This window comes from Phodopus roborovskii, unplaced genomic scaffold, assembly GCF_943737965.1.
Source record: "Phodopus roborovskii unplaced genomic scaffold, PHOROB, whole genome shotgun sequence".
Taxonomy (NCBI): Eukaryota; Metazoa; Chordata; class Mammalia; order Rodentia; family Cricetidae; genus Phodopus; species Phodopus roborovskii.
This window is the reverse complement of record NW_026126487.1, coordinates 5,367,153-5,386,912: the sequence shown is the minus strand read 5'-3', so window position 1 is coordinate 5,386,912 and position 19,760 is coordinate 5,367,153.

The window sequence follows — 19,760 nt, the reverse complement described above, 5'->3', positions numbered from 1 at the left end:
CTCGTCAGCATCATGGGCAGCTGAGTTATGAGAAGTGGTTTCCTCTAGGCAGGAGAGGGTCTCCTCAGATGAAGTAGTACTCTCTGTGTCCTCTGAATTTTTCTTGATGTTATAGGAGGGCACAGGAGAAAGTGGTGAGTCAGAATTCCACAGCCAGCTGGTATCGAGCAGCTCATATAAATCTGGAGAGCTGGACCGAGAGATTTTGCTTTTTCTCACTTCATTCAACTCTTGCCCTTGGTTGTCTTCCGATGACAGGAATGTGGGTAAAGATGGTTCACTCAGGGCCCTCCTTAGGGACACAAGGAAGGTTGGATGACCTGCAGAAGGGCTCTGGGGACCCTGCCAGATAGCACCATGGATGTTACTATCGCTTTTTCTCCTGTTGAACATACTGATTTTTGCTAGGGCATCATTAAGCCAATTTGTTCCTTTGAGTTCCAGGGTTTCTTCTGCCATGGGGTCTAAGCAACACATAGTATCTACAATGGTAGAGATGGATGGCCTGGAACTACTTTCTCTGGATAGTGCTAGGAAATCTTCATCACAGAGATTCATGTACGGAAATACTTCCTCCATGATCCCCACTGGGACAGGTGGGGGATGCGACCACCACAAGGTGCTACAAGTAAAAAGACAAAAGCAGATAGGTTTATGTCTCTCAATTTCACTTCATAAAAAACGTACCTACCTCAATATCCTAATGATAATATTTGGGTCAGAGGTTGAAAAAAAAAATAGGTGACAGTCTCAACCCTAAAACAATTATGAGGATGCATAAGAAAGAACAGAGATGAAATAAGTGGTCACTTAGAGGTTGAAAGGAAGGCCGATGAAACAAAAATCAAATCAAAGATTTGGTGACATGTCAAGATGAAGTCTGTCAAAACTCTTGCCCAGAGAGAGGATACAAATTATGGAAATGTGAGACAAGACATACAGTGTGGAAGAAAGACAAGTATGATCTAGGGCACCTTGGTTGTGGTGTGTATGATGTGAATTATCTCTAGAGTGGTGATAGTCATGACAGAAGGTAATTTCTTGAATCATAAAATAGACGATCATTGATGGCATATTATTAAACCCAGGTACCATTTGCTGCCTTCCTGTTTCTATACCCTAGGTGAGGTGATCAATTCTGGATGTTTCAAAACATTCAAAGGAATCCATTTGGGGATAAGAAGGAACGAGTAATATAATATCTGCTCATAGAACATCGCAGGCCTACAGATTACATGATGTATCTTAGTTCCAGTACTTACAGTAAAGATCAGTTCTCCTCAAGAAGCAACACCAGACACAAGGAAAGCTTCCTCCGTATTTAGTCTTAGAACATGCATTCCCAATGCTGAACCCATAACTGGGCACACACAGGCACACACACACACACACACACACACACACACACACACACACACACACACCTGACACAGGCTAGGGTTTCTCCAATGTCTTTGATGAATTTCCAAATGTGCATGTGTTATGACGTTCCATGGTACTTGATGGGAGGTTCAAAACACATGACACAGTTGATGCTTCATGTTCATAGTTAGTTCAACAGGGAATCCTAGAATAATTCCACGGGAATCTATTGGACAACAAGTACGGAAGAAGCTCCAGAGGGCGGGGGTGGGACAGGATCAGAAAAAAAACCCAAATGGATTCCTGTCACTTTCTGAAGTAGAAATAAGCATAGAGCTTGTGACTGTAATCCCAGGTCCAGATACATGATGATCCTGACTAGAGCCATGGAGCAGCAGGTGGATGCTTAACTGAAACAGGGGCCTTTCAGACACATCAAGGGGCAGCTGCACTGTCACAGAGCAGAGGAAAAGATCCCAGGTCAGTGTGCATCTCCAGAAATGTTACAGGGGAATGCCTTATGTCACACAGTTAATGTTTAAAAGAAGAAAATAATAAACCAAAGTAAAAACGGCAAGTAATTTTATACAGAACTATTAAGAGAAATGTATACATGATCAGAAATCCATGCCTCATCCAAAAGCACTGGGTTCATGCATATAAAGAAAAACAGCATGAATCTAAAAAATGTCTCGAGACCTACAAGACTGCCGCCAGCTAACAATTTGAGCAACCGTGGAAAGGCTACCATAAATGCCCTTCCCGGATAGTGAGATCAACAACTAATGTATCCATGGATCCCTCATCTAATAGCTGCTGGAACTGGAAACAGAAACAAAACCCATATATAAACACTGAGTCAAACTAGAATCCAGATGCATTGGGAGAGGACAAAACCATGTTTCAGAAACATATAGAGACAGCAGACCTGAACAAGGAGGAGCTAACGGGCCCCCAGACAGATAGTTGGGAATCCAGCATGGGACTGACTCAGGCCCCCCTGAATATGGGTCTCAGCCAGAAGGACTGAGCAGTCTAAGGGACCTCAGACAGTAGAACCAGAATGTATTCCTGGTGCACAAAAGAATCTTGCAGACACATCCCCCATGGAGGGATACTGCCTTTACCTAGAGACAGGAGAGAAGGCCTAGTCCCTACTTCAAATGACCTGACAGATCTACTTGATCCCACCTGGATGGCATTGCTGTCCTTTACCTGGGAACTGTGTCTTCTGTCTTTGGGGTGAGGAGGCAACTGCATAAATTTCTAAACAGGTGCCTAATCCTCCTCCTCCCCCCTTTCATGCACAGAGACACACCCAGTCATCCAATTCCTCCTGCTGTTTCTACCATCCTTGAGACTTTATGGCCTTCTCAAACTGCACCTCCTGCTAGAACCCTAGCATTCAGACACATGAGGTGTGACACCATATCAAACCTGAGGAGCACACTTTGACTTTAAGAACCTAGTAACTAGGTAACATAGTAACAAGGTAACATGTGCCATAGTAACAAGAGGGACAGACAATCTCTGTGCTGATCTTTCTTAGGGTCACAGATATGAACTAGTTAGAAAATAAACCTATGATCTGCCCTAACGTCCTTTGTACTCTGATAATTCTGACTACTGCAGGCCTCATCTCGACACATAAGATGTTCAATTCCTTTATGTAAAACTCATATAGGTGGGAGTTTAAAGGATGGTAGGTAGCTCTCCCTGAAACTTGGATGATCTAAGGAAATGGACTAATAGCTCATGATATATATGAGTTTGTTTGTTTTTTGTTATGTGTGACATAGCAACTTTGGAAATAGCTACCAGGAGAGATGAGCTTTGAAGTGCATTGAAGACTGTAGGAGACGATAAACATTCATATGGTGATGAAGTATAATTTGATAACAGCTTGTCCATGAAACAAAACATTTAAAACAAAAAGAAATTAAATGTATAAATTTCAAAGAATCATGCTGAAAATTAGACATATGGGGCCAATAAAAAAGGTGAATGGAATTAAATCAACAATCAATTAAGAGATGTAAATCAAACCAACAAACTAATTATTTGCAGATGAACAATGTCTCTTTGTCTGAGATCAAAGTTAATGTGAACCAATGTCTCAGTGCAACAGCTGTGCATCAACCAAGCAATAGCCTCTGGGTAGAGTGAGAAGCCTCAGCCCGACTGAGTTCCTGATGTGTGTGGAGTCTGCAATTCCTCACAATGGCTCCTGTGAGGATACAGGAAGGAATCAGCTAATCACACCTATCCACGGCTAGAGGACAGAAATAGTGTTCTCACAGCCAAGACCAATTCCCTGATACGCAGCAACATGTGGGTGCTACACAGGTTTTGCTTTGGCTCAGGCATTAGGCAGAAGGAAACCATGTCTGCAGATTTGGAAAGAAGCAGCTGCTTCTGGGGCATTGGCAGGTCCCTTTGTCTCCAGTGAGCAATTGCCCCTGCTGGGTTCCACCAGTGTGGGGTTTAACCCTCCTGATTGCACTTCTGATAGACACCAAGAACTCTTGGTCTTGAGATGATGTGAACCCTCTCCCATTCAAACCCTAGGGAGGACATTTGGACTTCAGCAGCAGTAGTAACAACAAGAATGGACTCAGTTAGCTTTGAGCAGCCCAGGTTAGAGACACGGTTATGGACCAGAGAGTGAACATATAAGCTTCATCAAGGTCCTTGTCCTCAAACTCTCATACTCTCTAATGACTCCAACTACTGCCAATCTCTTGATCTCTACAATCATGATGCAATTCCTGTTCTTTACACTCATATTTATGGGTATCGAAATGATGAAAGCCTGTGAAGATTCGAGGCCATGGGGAAAGTGTTGCTCCTCAAGATACCCCAGAACGGTTAAGTTCATGAGTGGCATGGTGGGCAAGAGAAGACTCTTACCATGATAGGAGGATTCATAACCACAAGGAAATTCTGAAGGAAGTAATAAAGGAGGTGTGTATGCTCCAAGCAAAATCATATTCCTTCTCTTTTCCAGCTAATGTAGACTAACAAAATCAAATGTAAAAACTGTCAAAGATAAATGGATAAGGAATAGGAATAATAGAACGTGGTTGATAATAAACTGAAGCTGACACACAAACTACATCTAAAACAAACTAAGTCAACATTTAGAGGAAAACCCAACGCACCGGTCAGCACACTTTCGATGTTCAGGTCAGTGGTGATCACAGATGTTCAGTGTCAAAGACGGACAACAAAAAATAAAGTTCTCAAGACCAAAGTCTCGAGTGAATCCTCTGCAGCCAAGCAACAGCTTCACTGCAACGAAAGGACAAGATCCAGGCCCAGCTGGTGCCTTATATGGGTGACCACTCTCATTCCTCACAATGGCTCCTTGTGATGTCACTGAGCCATGGACCAATCACATCTAGCCAGAGGCCAACATGGTCTTTTGAGTTCTTTGCCTATGTCTCGTGTCAAATTGATGCCAAGAGAGGCCCAGGTTAATTTGTCTCAGGTTTCAGCGCATCAGGCACAGCCTGTGCTGGCTCTGCTGGTGGCAGCAGGGCCTGGGGCAAATGCTTTCCTTGTACTGACATATGTCCTCATTCTCAAAACTTTAAATGTCCTTGTTATCTGGGATACTCCTACAATCCTTTCAGTGTCAAAAGCACAATCTTGGCTTATCCTGAGTCAAGATCCCTAAAGGAAATAAATACAGATAGATAAAGACAGAACATTCTTAGTTCACTGTCCCTCCCATGCCCCAGAACCTCCTCCTGCCCCATTCCCTCCTACTGCACAGGGACAGTGATGCCTTGCAGGAGGGATCATCAAAATCTGTCAGGTCATTTGGAGTAGGGTCTAGGCCCTTTCTCCTGTGTTTTGTCAAAAATCAGGTGTTCATAGGTGGATGTGTTAATATAAGGATTTTGAATTTGTTTCATTGGTCTACCTGTCTATATTTGTGCCAATACAAAGCTGTTCTCTGTACTATAGCTCTATAGTAGAGCTTGAAGTCGTGGATGCTGATGCCTCCTAAAATTATTTTACAGGGTTTTCTGGGCTATCCTATGTCTTTTCTTTTTCCATATAAAGTTGGGTATTATCCTTTCAAGGTCAGTGAAGAGTTGTGCTTGTATTTTAATGGGGATTGCATTGAAACCGTAGTTTGTTTTTTGTAAGATAGCCATTTTTACTTTGTTTACCCTACCTATCCAAGATCATGGGAGAACCTTCAATTTTGGTATCTTACTTAATTTCTTTTTTTAAAGACAGAAATTTCTTGCTATATAGGTCTTTTGTTGTTATGTTAGCCTTACCCCAAGATATTTTTTTTTGTTTGTGACTATTGTAAATGGTGATGTTTGAGACAACCACAGATAGACACTGTGCTGAACTCCTGGATTACAGTTGCAGAGAAGGAAAAGTGATAAGACAAGGGATGAAGATCACTCTATAGAAACACACATGGACAGCTGACCGAAACCAGGGGAATCTCATGGACTGATAGCTGGGAAAGCAGCATTGTACCAAATCAGAACCCCTGTAAGTGGGTCTCAGTTGCAATGCCTGGGCAGTATAATGGACCTCTGACAGTGGAGCCAGGTCGTATCCCTTGTGCACAAAAGGACTTTGGAAGCACATTTCCCATGGAGGTATACTCCCTTAGCCTATAGGCAGGAGGGAGGACCTAGACCCTACACCAAATGAGTTGACAGATTTTGATGATCCCTCCTTGAAGGCATCACCCTCCATGTAGAATGCTTCTGCAAGGCAAGGGACATAGTCGACAAGACCAAACGGTAGCCCACAGACTGAGAAAAGATTTTCACCAATCCTATATCCGACAAAGGTCTGATCTCCAAAATATACAAAGAACTCAAGAAACTAGTCAACAAAACCCCAAATAACTTTATTTAAAAATGGGGTACAGAACTGAAGAAAAAATTCTCAATAGAGGAAATCAAAAAGCCGGAAAGACACTTAAAAAATGCTCCATATCCTTAGCTATCAGGGAAATGCAAATCAAAACAACTTTGAGATACCATCTTACTCCTGCCAGAATGGCTAAAATTAGAAACACCAATGATGACTCATGTTGGAGAGGATGTGCAGCAGTCACTTTTCTGTGGGTCCTGCATATCCAGTTTATATAGCATGAAGTCAAACACTCCAGACAAGAGCAGTATCTTGTCCAAATGGCTAATCTTGCCATATTGGAAGTAAACTTCTTAACAGGTTTCTTTGATGTCCATCTTCCTTTCTGACGCAGATGTTGTTGCCAGGAGCATTTATGTCTCACTGTCCAGAAAAACCTAAGCCTTTTTAAATGCCATACTCTGTAGGTCTTTGAAAGGTTTGAAGAATGCCCATTCATCTCAAATACATCTCTGTATATCTAGAAAACCTAACTAACTTAACTATAATTTTGAGTATTATAGGTAACTGTCTATAATCTGCACTAAATTATACATTACATTTCTAACTGTGCTATATAAACACAATACCTAAACAAGAGAAATATAGATATCTCAAAATTGACCTTAAATTGTATCAATGAATGAAAATCCTTTCCAAAACAAAGGATTCATATCTATGCCATAATCCCCTTTTTACCTTTAAAAAGAATTGGCTGTGATCATTAGCCATTTATAGCCAACCCCATTTAAAAGAAAACACACAATTATAAACACTATTTGGGAATTTGGGTGTTGTTCTTTCCAAACTACTTCCTGCTGATAAAGGGCACTGTCATGGGGGATTCTAAGAAGATGTAGAAATGCTGGCTGTAGTCTGTAAGACTGCTTTGTTCAGTTGTTTTCAATGTAGGATCACTTGGTACTCCATTTAAGGGGGTCAGGCTTGCTCAAACCACAATTGTCTGGAAGGAATCCACAGCATTTCATTTTCTATGGAAACAAAAATAGAAATTTTTAAAATATATAAATTGAATTAATCCAGCAGCATTTGTTTTAACAGTTGTTGTTATTTCCTTAGCAGTCAAACCATTTAAAGACAACAGAATAGTGTATAGTATGCACAGTTTTTCTGTGCTTTCCATCTTTATGTGGCTTTTTTATTACTCTGTTTCTGTTAGTTGTATTTTTTCATTTTTTGAGACAGGGTTTCTCTGTGTAACATTTATCAGTCTTGGAATTCACTCTGCATACCAGGTTTATTTTGCAAAAACAGAGATCTGCTTGCCTCTGTCTCCCAAGTGCTAGGATTAAAGGCTTGTGCCACCACACCCAACTCCTAGCTGTATTTTTAAAACCATTTTATTCCTTTTCTCTACCATGCCTATATATATTTTAGAACACACTGTAAACCTTTACCGATTATTTTTAGATGTGAATCTGTCTTTACTGTAAATCTTTATCTTTTTCTGGCCAAGAGTCTTTTATCTAGTAAACAACAACATTGCTAAAATGAAAGTCATAGTGGTTTCTGCTTCGGTTTATCAAAGATGGTGGCAGCTATTTTACCGCCAGTACTGAGAGCTGTGTTCACTGCCTTTGTCTTTGCTGCCCTCCCAGCAGCATGCTGCCGGCTTGGAGATATACACACCAATAAATTGTTAGCAAAGTTTCTTAAAAGCACTGCAATTTTTTTTTTTTTTTTTTTTGCCGCTTATTCTGAGTCAGAAAACTTCCCTTAAAGGAGCCATGGAAATCTTTGCTTGTCTCATGCAAAACAGAGTCCAACCCAGAAAAATGCTGCTACCAAGAAACCTTGCTAGTCTCTGTTCTTTTGTTTCTAAAACTCTTTTCTAAGCTTTTGTTAAAGTTTAAGTGGAAGTTCTTATTAGCCATGTGGGCGCCATATGGAAGGAGTAAGGTTTTTTTTTTTTTTTTTTTTTTTTTTTTGCCCGCCACTGGTCTACTACTGCTGCCACTCCAGCCCCAATTAATGCACAGAGAGTCTGTATTTGATATAATGCTGTTGGCCAGATACTAGTTTCTTATCAGCTAGCTTTGTCTTAATTATTAACCCATTTCTATGTATTTCCACGTGGTCTTCTCCAACCAGGGAGAAGCAGCTAGCTGGCGGTTCTGCTCTTTCTGGACTCTCCATCTTGATTCCTCCTTACTACTTCCTCTTTACTTCTTGTCTCCTAGTCCCTCCTCTCTTGCTTTCCTATTGGCCAACAGTGCTTTATTCATTAACCAATATGAGAAACATATTAACAGAATGACATCTCCCATCAGACTTACATTCCCATTGACTCAGTGTCTATGATAGTTCAGGGCGGGAAGACACTAGCACTGAGTGTCCCACCTGTTTGAACAAGTTGCTACAGAGCCTGTGGCACGGACGGCTTCATGGTCTTTTCCATTGTTACAAATTGCAGACACTGATGATTTTGTGTGTTCTGTCTCCCAAAGAGAATTGTGGGATGTACCTGTAATTTGATCTTTTTCAAAACATACACTCATGATCTAGCCTGTCTTAACTTGTGAGGTGGTCACGATCGTTCAGTTGTGTACAAACAGCCGAACAGGACTCCTCTAGTTGAGGGGCTCTATGAAAGAAGCTTCTGTGGGGATAAAAGAGTAGCGCACGAGTCTATTCAATCTTCCAGAGATGTGCATGGAGGAGCAGGTCTGTATCTCTGGAACACCTGCATGGTAATAAAGACTTTGGTGTATCTACTCTCTGAAAATGAAAGAAGACCAGAGGGAGGGGACATCAACTGTCAGATCCCAGTGCAATGCTACCCTAAAAGTTTCTCCTTTTCAAAGCTCCAGGTTAATATTGGGTGTTAGTTTGAATCAGAATGGCCCCCATCGATGAACATGATTGGATACATATCCCCAGTAGGTGAGTCTGTTTGGAAAGAAAGATGAGTAGTCAGTGGAGTGTCCCAGAGCACTAAGGATTCAAAAGCCAAACCCATCCGCAGTCATCTCTGTGGGTTTCATACTTGAGAATATGAGGTAAGCTATCAGCTCCAGCTCCAATGCCATGCCCGACTGCTTCTTGCTAGATTTCATCACAATGGTCATGTACTATCACCCTCTGCAACTGATGACCCCCTAAGGACCATCCTTTCTCTCATAGGTTGCCTTGGTCAGAGTGAATTGCTATGGCAATAGATTAGAAACAGAGCAGGAGTGGGCAAGTTCAGTAAGTGAATGCCAGAAAAGGAAGTATTTTGTGTGTGTGTGCAACAAGTTTCTATCTCACACATCCCAGGGCATCTGGGAAATCTTTCACAAAACAGGGAGACAAGAATCAAGCCATCCTTACCAAGACAGCTGGCCCACGGCAACACTGCCAGTAGAGCTGGGCATTGTAGCCTGCCCGAGAGGCTTGTGCATGCAAGCTCTACTCCGCTGTGGACAGCGAAGTGGATTGCACATTGATAAACTAACACAATGCCCATATGCCCAAAAATCAATGCCAGCATCTCAGCAGAGAAAAGAAAGCCCAACTTCATTGCTGAATAATGTTAAGGTCAGGCTTCAGAAACTTACCTTTCACCAAAAAGAGACACTCAGGATGCTCAAACTACTTCATCTAAATCAGTGGTATTCACTTGGTCGTCTAACACCAGCAGAATACAGAGATATTTACATTATTGTTCAAAACAGTTGCAAAATTACTTATGAAGTAGGAACAAAAATAATTGCATGGCTTGTGGTCCCCACATCATGAGAAACTGAAGTATAACAACATTAGGAAGGTTGAGGCACACTGATCTAAATTATCCCCTCAGGACAGACTCTGGATTCCCTGTCATCTGGGCAGTCCCAGCTGAATCAGAGGTCTGATCATAGCTTGCATGTTGACTGTGAGGACTGTGAGGACACCGCATTCAGCAAGAATGCACAGTATATCACTCACTGACAGCTTGTACCTCTGTGACAATGAAGGTTTGCACCTAATCTAGACCCTGAATGTGGGTATTGGACACAAACTCGTACAAGGATGATGGTCTTGTCTGGAGTGATGTTCCACAGGCCTCCATAGCCCTACTTACCTTTTCACAGGTCACAGAAAAAAAAAAACCTGTAATTATTGTCACTTGACAGGAAAGAATCACTCACTGTGAAAAAAAAAATATTACACCAGTTTGTGGACTTCTGGGACAAAGGTAGGTTACCATGGGTGCCTGGTGGAAGGTTGCTGTGAAAATACACACAGGTGTTATTTACCTGATCATCTCAAGATTAGTTAGACAAGAAAGAGGTCCTGAGAGGGGTTTGGCTTGACCTCCCTGGGATGGCATTTTCTTCTGCTCCTGGGAATCCACTTGCTACATGCCAACTCTCTTCCGGAGGGACTTTGCTCCAGCCCCTGCCAGTCCAAGGACATGGCCTCTCCTCTACAAGCTTATTTCTTTCTTACAGCTGCAAGACTGGAATTGGAAATTCCTATTGGCAGATTCTCCTTCTTTTTAATCACCTTTATGCCCTTGCCTCTTCCCTCTTACTTTCTTTTCTTTGAAGGGTCATACATACTCATCTCCACGTCCCTGCCCTTCTCCCTGGGCCTCCTTACCTCCTGGGATTTCACAGTATATGGACTTCTTTACATCTGGTCATTGAGAACCCTCATCAATAGGGATGTGTCTGAAGACCTCAAGTCGTGTGGAACACAAAATTTGATAAAGTGGTTCTTGATGCTGGATGGCGGGTTCTTTAAAATAGGGTGGTAGTGTGGCTGACTCTCTGCCTTGCCATAGTGCTGGGGCAAGTATGAGTTTATGTTGGGGGAGCAAACTGCTCCCACTGCAGGGAGAGGATGGGTAGAAAGCTTGTCCCCAGGTTGCTGGAGGTGTCTGATAGGGAACATCATAGTTGTGGCATACAGCTCTGCTGAGTTCTGGCCTGGCTCCCTCCTGTGACTTGGTAGGCCTCACCAGTACGATGTGAGTTCCTCAGTTCATGAACCATGGACCCAGGCCTGTTCTTCAGACTTTAAAGAGACCCAAGAAAAGGACTCTGTCAGGGACTGTGACATCAGAAGAACTTAACACAAAGCTGTCCCATACCTCTCTAGAAGATGCCTCTTACCTTAACCTGTTCCCAGTCCTCAATCCCAACTGTCTTCTCCTTCCCTCCATTGAACCTGGTTGCATCCTTTGCTTGTCTGCCTCAGGCTCAACTTCCCCAAGACCCACATAAAGAGATACAGTGGGAATGTTCCATCTAGGCCTACATACTTCTTATGGTCCATGTCCTATGCATGGGTCACAACATCAATGGCAAAACTCCTTGCAATTCAAAGAAGAAATACACAAAGCTGAAAGTCACGCCTACTAGGTTTCCTGGAACTCAGTTTCCCATGCCCTGCTGTTCCTTGCCTGGGGACTGTTTCTTCTCTCTTTGGGGTGAGAAGGCAACTGCATAAATTTCTAAACAGGTGCCTAATCCCTATCCTCACCCCATTCCAGCCCCTTCTGTGCTTCTTCTTGGAGGGTATGGCTTCTACCTGTGGCTGGTCCTTGCTAGAGATCAGTTGTGACTCTTCAACTGTTATTTCGTCAATACTTTCAAATTCATTGTTCACTCTCAGGGGAGAGTCCAGGGTGTCGATTGTATCATGCATTCTCTCACTGCATTGTAGATCAGTTTCCTTCAGGTCTGTAAAAGTGCTGATGCTAGCAGTGACTTCGGCATCACACTGGGTTTCTGGCATCCCCGTGCTGCTGCTATCATCCCACAAGCACAGCCCTTCCAGGGATGAGGGACTCAGCATGATGGCACTGCCAGTCTCCTCACTCTCAGCCTCGTCAGCATCATGGGCAGCTGAGTTATGAGAAGTGGTTTCCTCTAGGCAGGAGAGGGTCTCCTCAGATGAAGTAGTACTCTCTGTGTCCTCTGTATTTTTATTGATGTTATAGGAGGGCACAGGATAAAGTGGTGGGTCAGAATTCCAAAGCCAGCTGGTATGGAGCAGCTCATATAAATCTGGAGAGCTGGACCTAGAGGAGCTTTTGCTTTTTCTCACTTCATTCAACTCTTGCCCTTGGTTGTCTTCCGATGTCAGGAATGTGGGCAAAGCTGGTTCACTCTGGGCCCTACTTAGGGTCAGTAGGAAGGAGGGATGACCTGCAGAAGGGCTCTTCGGACCCTGCCAGATGTCACCGAGGATGTTACTATCTCTTTTTCTCCTGTTGAACATATTGTTTTTTGCAAGGGCATCATTAAACTTATCTGTTCCTTTGACTTCCAGGGGTTCTTCAGCCATGGGGTCTAAGCAACACATAGTATCTACAGTGGTGGAGATGGATGGCCTGGAACCAGTTCTTTGGATGGTGCTAGTGAATCTCTATCACAGAGATTCATGTATGGAAATTCTTCCTCCATGTTCCCCACTGGGACAGGTGGGGGATGGGACCACCACAAGATGCCTACGGTAAAAAGACAAAAGCAGGTTTAGCAGATAAGTTTATGACTCTCAATTTTTACTTCATGAATATTGTAGCTACCTTAACATTCTCATGATAATTTTGGGGTCAGAGGTTAAAAAAAAAAACAAAAGGTTCCCACACAAACCTAAAGCAATCATGAGAAAGAATAAGAAAGAGCAGAGATGAAATAAGTGATCACTTAGAGGTTGAAAGGAAGACCAAAGAAACAAAAATTAAAAAAAAAAAAAAAAAGATCTGGTGACTTGTAAAGATGAAGTCTGTCAAAACTCTTGCCCAGAGAGAAGATAAAAATTATGGAAATGTGAAACAAGGCATACAATGCGGAAGAAAGACAAGTATGATCTAGGACATCCTGGTGTGCGTTTGATGTGAATTGACTCTACAGAGGTGACAATCATGAAAGAAGGCGATATCTTGAATTGTAAGAGACAAACATTGATAGAATGTTGTTAAACTTGTGTACCATTTGCTTCCTTCCCGCTACTACACTTCAGGTGTGATGATCAATTGTGGACGTTACACACATGCAAAGGCATCAATTTAGGGATAAGGTGGAAAGAGTAACATCATTTATACTACTAGAAGTTCCCAGGCCTACAGAGTAAGTGATGGATCTTACCTCCTGGTTTTAGAGTAAAGATCAATTTTCCTCAATAAGCATCAACAGATACAAGAAATGTTCTCTCCAAACTTAGTCTTGAAAGCCTGCATTCCTCTGATGCTGAACCCTTAACCGTAGACAAAGACACACAGACACACAGAGAGACAGACACACACACACACACACACACACACACACACAAAAGAGGCTGGGGTATACTCCAATGTCTTTGATGAATTTCCACATGTACATCTGTTTTCAAAACACAGGTCAGAGTTGATGCTTCATGTTCATAGTGACTTCAACAGAGAATCCTATGATAATTCCATTGGAAATATTTGGATATCCAGAATGGGAGGTGGTCCAGTGAGTGGGCCCACGCTCATCCATAAAAAAATGGATTCATGTCAGTTTCTGAAATAGATATAGACATACAGCTTTTTTCTATAACCCCAGGTCCAGAGACATGGTGATCTTGACTAGAGCCATGGAGCAGCCGGTGGAAGCACAAGAAACAGCTGCACTGTCACAGAGCAGAGAAAATGATACCATATCACTATGCATCTCCAAAAATATTACAGGGGAATGCCTTATGTCTCACAGTTAAGGTTTAAAATAAGAAAAATGAAACAAAAGTAAAAAAGGCAAAAATATTTTATACAAAGCAATTGAGAGAAATGAACATGTAAGCAGAAAAACATGCCTCCTCCAAAAGCACTGGGTTCATGAATAGAAAGGAAAAAAAAAAAAAAACAGAACACAAAATCCAATCAAGAAAAGAAAAACTTCAAATGTTAAAGTTTAAGAGCTTCTGAGAGTCCAGTTGTTCAGGACAAATGCAGATGTCTGCCTGCTCTCCTCTCCACAAGAGTTGTTCTGCAACATGAAACAAGTCCCAGCCTCTGCAGGGCCTATGTGAACAGATTTCCATAACTTCGGCTTTTTGTTATGTCACAGTAAAGGATTACTAGTAAGAGCAAGAAATAACCCAAAGATGTTGCTCTATCCAGCTCCAGAGACTGCATAACTTTTGTCATGGCCCTGAGTAAATCCCCAACAAAATATAATTTATAGGGAAAAGGAAAATCCTACTCTCTCTGAGGCTCTCAGAGGACAGGGTGGTATGGCAGATGAGGGTGTAGGGACTTGGGAAGATGGGTCTGAGGCAGTTGGGTACTTGACTTTGGCAGGTCCCTGCTACACCCAGTTACCCAGCTCCTCTCTTGCTGTTTCTCACATCCCTGGGCTCTTATTTATTCCCAAACCGCAGCTCCTGCTAGAACCCAAGCATTCAGACATATTTGGTATGACACCATATCAAACCTGAGGAGCACACTTGGACTTTAAGAATCTAGTAAATAGGTAATATAGTGACAAGGTAACATGTGCCAAGTAACAACTTGAACAGACAAGAATTTTGTGCAGACCCTTCTTAGGGACACAGGTATGAACTAGTTAGAGAAAACACCTATGGTCTGCCCTAATACCCTTTGTACTCTGAGAATTCTGACTAACACAGACCTCATGTCTACGCTTAACACATTCAGTACCTTTATCTAAAACTTATGTAGATGAGTGTCTAAAGGATGGTAGCTCTCCCTGACACGGAGATGCTCTAATGAAAAGGACTAGTAGTCACGACATACATGACAGAGTTTTGTTCCTTTATTCAGGGTGTCGTGTGTGACATAGCAAGTGTGGAAGATGGCCACCAGGAGAGACGAGCATGTAAGCTTCAGGACTGTAGGAGATGATAAACATTCACATGGAAATGACTTATTCTGTGTTTTGCAGCTTGTTCTTACTGACCAGACCTTTAAAACAAGAACAGTTAAATGTAAAAATGACAAAGATGCTGATATTATAAATATGGAGTCAGTAAAAAAAAGGAGAGCTGAATGGAAAGCACTAATTAAATAAATAATCAATTAAGAGATGTAAATCAAACCAAAAAACTCACTATGTGCATGTCAAAGCAGATGAACGATATCTTAGAGATCAGTAATATTGACGTTAATGTGAACCAATGTCTCAGTACACCAGCTGTGCAGCAACCGAGCAACAGCCACTCTACAGAGTGAGAAGTCTCAGCCCCAGCCAATTCCTTATGTGGGTGGAGTCTGCAATTCCTAACTATGGCTTCTTTCAGGTTATGGGAGGGAATCTGCTAATCACAGCTATCTAAAACCAGAGGACAGTGGGGGACAGAAATTCTTTTGTTTCTGTTTCCAAGGACAGAATTAGTGTTCTCACTGCTGTGGCCAGTTACCTGACAAGCAGCAACATGAGGGTGCTACACAGGCTTTGCTTTGCTTCAGGCTCTAGGGAGGACAAGGAAGCCATTTCTGAGGACTTGGGAAGATAGATGGGTCTGTAGTGGCTGTTTACATGGCATTGGCAGGTCCTATTGTTTCCAATGACTAGTACCCGTGCTGGGTCCATCACCATAGATGGGTTTACACCCTCGTGATCATACCCCCTGCTGGAGACCAAGAACTCAGAGACTTGAGATGATGTGAAACCTCTCCCATTCAAACCCTAGGAAGGACATTTGGACTTCAGCAGCAGTAGTAACAACAAGAATGGTCTCAGTCAGCTTTGTGCAGCCCAGGTTAGAGGCACGATTATGGACTAGATAGAGAGTGAACACACAAGCTTCTTCAAGGTCCTTTGCACTCATACCTTCATATTCTCTAATATTCCACTACTGTAAACCTCTTCATCTCTACAGTCACAATACAATTCCTGTTTCTTATGCCTGTGTTCATGGGTATGGAAAGGATGACAGCCTGTGACGCTTTGTGGCCATGAAGAAAGTATTGTTCCTCAAGATTCCTAGAGTTGTTGAGTTGCATGAGTGGCATGGTGGGCAAGAGAAGACTCTTATCATGATCGGGGAACTTATAACTACAAGGAAAGGCTGAGGGAAATAACAAAGTAGGTGTGTATGCTCCAAGCAAAATCAAAACCTTTTCTCTTCCAGTTACTATAGACTTACAAAACTCAATGTAAATTCACACCACCAGAGGAACTAGGATACAAGGTATATTCTAAGAGATTCAATATAAAGCCCCTCACAGAACTGGGAAGGGACAACAAGTCCCCCAGAGCTCAGGGGAAGTGGGGGGGGCAGCGAATGGAGAGAGAAGTAGGAGAAAACGAGGGGGAGGAAAGGAAAACATGTGCGACCAGGAAGATTAAGCCTGGTTAGGAATAGAAGACAGGAGAGAGGGGGAGGGAGAGAGAGAGAAAGAGAGAACATAAAAGAGGGAGCCAATATTGGTTTGAAGATAAAATTGAACACAAAGAAAGGTCTAGAGAACTACAAGACTGCTGCCAAGTAACAATTTGAGCTTCCGTAGAAAGGCTACCATAAATGCCCTTCCCAGAGATTGAGATCAACAACTAACCTATGCATGGAGCCCTCAACTAATGCCTGTTGGAAACAGGAGAAAACACCCATACATAAACACTGAGTCGAAGTAGAACCCAGATGCAGATGGAGAGGACTAGACTAGGTGGCAGAAACACATACAGACAGCTTACCTGAAAAAGTAGGAGCTAAGGGGGCACTAGACTGATAGCTGGGAAGCCAGCATTGGACTGACTCAGGCCCCTCTGAATATGGGTCTCAGCCAGAAGGACTGAGCAATCTAAGGGACCTCAGACAGTGGAGCCACGATGTATCCCTGGTGCACAAAAGGACCTTGCGAACACATCCCCCTGTCTAGAGACAGGAGAGAATCCTTAGTCCCTACTTCACATGACCTGTCAGATCTACATGACCTCAACTGGATGGCATTCCCCTACATATGGGATTGGGGTGGGAGAATGGGAGGGGAGGGTGATTAGAGTTCATGTGAGAGGGCAGAGACAGTAAAAGGGAGGGAGGGAGGGAAGGAGGGAGGGAGAGACGGAGGTAGGGGGGAAGGAGGGAGAGGGAACTGGGATCGACATGTAAAATGATAAGTTAAATTAAAAAAAAATGCTTTGACTCCAAAATTTAAGTTCAAGGACAAGTTACTGGGGGAAAGGGTTTCTATTTTTGTTTCCACAGACAATGAAAAGATGTGGATTTCTCCCAGACTAATGTGGTTTGATCAAGCCAGACCGCCTGAAACAGAGTACCAGGTTATCCTATATTCAAAACAGCTGGACAAAGCAGCTTTACAAACTACAGCCAGGATTTCTGAATCTTCTTCGAATCCCCCATGACAGTGCCCCTTACCAGCAGGAAGTAGTTTGGAAAGAACGACGCCCAAGTTCCCAAATATAATCTATAAATGTTTGTTTTCATCTAAATGGACTTGGTTATATAAAATAAATAAAAATAAAAATAAATTAAAATAGAGAACTAAACCAATATAAAATTTTGAAAGATAAATGGATAGAGAATAATAGTAAATGGTTGATAATAAAATAAACTGAAGCTCAGTCACAAATTAAATCTAAAACAAAGTAAGTCAACATTTAGACCTAAGAGAGAATGAGAAAGAGAAGGAGAAAGGGAAAGAGATTGAGAAAGAGAAAGAGAAGGGGAGGAGAGGAGAACATGTGGGACCTGGAAGATTGAGTCAGGGAATGAATACACTAGTGTAAAAAAGAAGGGATACCGTAATAGAGGGAGCCATTGTAGGTTTGAAGAGAAAACTGATTCTAGAGAAATGTCCAGGGACATACAAGGATGACCCCAACTAAGTCAGAGTAACAGTGGAGAGGCTACATTAATTGCCTTTCTCTGATAATGAGATTGATAACTAACTTATCTGCCATCTTAGAGCCCTCAGCTGGTAGGTGATTGAACAGAAGCAGATAACCACAGCTTAACACTGAACTGAACTCTTGAAATGCAGGGAGGAGTGATAAGAAAAGGGGTCAAGACCAAGCTAAAGAAACCCACAGAGACTGCTGATCTGAAAAAGGGGAACTCATGGACCCCCAGACTGATAGCTGGGAAACCAGCATTGGACTGACTCTGACCTCATAAACATGGGTGTCAGTTGGAATACCTTGGCAGTCTAAGGGACCTCTGACAGTGGAACCAGTATGTGATGGGAGATGTCATTATGTATATATGTTTCTCATACTGGTTAATGAATAAAGCACTGTTGGCTGATAGGAAAGGAAGATAGGAGGGACTATGAGACAAGGAGGAAAGAGGAAGGAGAAAGGAGAGGTCAAGATGGAGGGTCTGGAGAAAGCAAAATGCCGGCTGGCTCCCTGGTAAGGAGACCACATGGAAATACATAGAAATGGGTTAATAATTAAGACAGAGCTAGCCGATAAAAAACAAGTAACTGGCCAACAGAATTATATCAAATACAGAGTCTCTGTGCGTTATTTGGGGCTGGTGCATCACCGGAACAAGACCGGCGGCCGAAGAAAAAAACTTACTCCTTACAAGTATGGTGCATGAAAGGACTTTGGGAGCACATTCTCTATGGAGGGATATTCCCATAGTCTAGAGGCAAGACTGAGGCCTAGATCCAACTCCAAATGACTTGACAGAGTTTGATGATCCCTGTTGGAAGGCATCACCCTTCCTGTGGAGTTGGGGAGTGGAATTGTATGGGTGGGGGGCAGGGGGGCCATGGGAGGGAGAGGAAATTGGGGTCAATATGTAAAATAACAATATATTGCATGTATACATATATTTATATATGTATATATATTGCATATATACATATATTTATATATGCAATGTTTCTCTGATTTATTTCTCAGCCTCTTTATCGACTATTATTTTAGAGATACTGATTTTTTTGAGTTAATCTTGTATACTGCTAATTTGCTAAAGGTGTTTATCAGTTATAGGAGTTCCTTGGTAGTTTTTCAGGTCACCTATGTAAACTATCATATCTCCTGCAAATAAGGACAGTTTGATTTCCTCCTTTTGAATTTCTATCCCCGTGATATCCTTTTGTTGTACTATTGCTCTAGCTAGAACTTCTAATACACTATTGAAGAGACATGACGAGAGTGTGCAGACTCGTCTTGTTCCCTGATGTATAGAGGAATGACCTGAAGCTTGTCCCAATTCAGTTTTATATTGGCTGTTGCTTTATTGTATATTGTTTTTATTATGTTTAGGTATGTTCCTGTTATCCCTGATCTCTCAAGACCTTTACCATGAAAGTGTGTTGGATTTTGTCAAAGGCTTTTATGCATCTAGTCAGATGATCATGTGTGGTTTTTTTTCCTTTCAGGCTGTTTATATGGTGGGTTATATTTATAAACTTTCTTTTGTTGAACCATCCCTGCATCCCAGGGATGAAGCCTACTTGGTCATCGTGCATGATTTTTCTGATGTGTTCTTGGATTCGATTTGCCAGTATTTTATAGAGTATTTTTACATCAATGTTCATGATGGATAATGATCTGTAATTCTCTTCCATAGTGTCTTTCTGTGGCTTGGGTACCAAGGTAATTTTAGCCAAGTAA